The sequence below is a fragment of the Morone saxatilis genome, unplaced genomic scaffold (assembly GCF_004916995.1).
Source record: "Morone saxatilis isolate NCDOM2014 unplaced genomic scaffold, NCSU_SB_2.0 Contig12, whole genome shotgun sequence".
NCBI lineage: Eukaryota > Metazoa > Chordata > Actinopteri > Moronidae > Morone > Morone saxatilis.
In genome coordinates this window covers 17,982,555-17,983,618 of record NW_023339674.1, presented here as the reverse complement: position 1 = coordinate 17,983,618, position 1,064 = coordinate 17,982,555, and positions in this window count along the sequence as shown.

Sequence of the window (1,064 nt, the reverse complement as noted above, 5' to 3'; positions counted from 1 at the left end):
CTCTCACTCTCTCTCCCTCTCTCTTAAAGAAACAGCATTCCCCCTCCGTGTCCTCTCCCTCCTCCCTCCGCGAAGCAAAAGTAAAGTGGAAATTTCTTTGCGCTCAAAAGTGGACAGTTGTCAAAGTCATTAACTCAATCAGAGACGACACAGATCATTAACCCATGCCTTCCCGCTCTGCGGTTTGGCAGTGGGCGTCAGCCAGCGTTTCCCTCTGTGGACGTTCAAATGTTTGGTTTCAGGGTAAATGAGTTGTAACTCTTGTCAATTCTCACCCGCCTCATCTCTCAATACTGCTTTCCTTTCCTATGTGAGTGGAGTCGCACCCACCCATCCTAGTGCCTGAGGTCATGGTGTCCCACCCCAAAAGCAAGTCTTGGCACATTCCAGCGTGTACAGCAGGGGCTGCCAGCAACCCCCTTGTTACACTTTCTGGCTCGGCCCGGTCTCTCTGCATAATACCAGCCAAGCTCCAACAGGTGAGGCGGCAGAGGAGACGTTACCAAGTCCAAAAGTGTCTCATCCACCGTGGGGAATGGCAAGTTCCCATGTGTAAATTTGCAGCTATTGCACTTGATGTTGCGCCACTTCCAACCGCCCACCCGCACGCCCCCTCAGCGAGTGCAAGCCAGCCATTGTGCCATAGAGTGGGATAGAGCACAAGATGTGTTTGATGCTTCTGTTGCAACATAAACCATCCCAACACACCTCTGAAAGCACTGCTAAGTCTCAGATCTCACACACACACTTGACAGGACGTACTTTTCACGGTGTTGCTGCCTGTAAACAGTCACCTCTTGGCTCCAGTCTTGCAGGAGTCGTGTCCCACAGTGCAGCAGGGCTTGGCACTGCACAGACAACCATGCAGGGGAATCAAGGGGCTATTTGGCAGGGAGAGGTAGTGACACACCCTTTATCTAGAGGGCACTGTTCTGCATAAGCACAGAGGAGCCACGGCTTTTTTTTTTAAACTTCAGAAACACACATGAATTGCAGTAGTTTGGACGTTTGGTATCTTCACTTGCTGTAATTTGCAATGCTAAGTGAAGAGGCCTGCAGGTGGA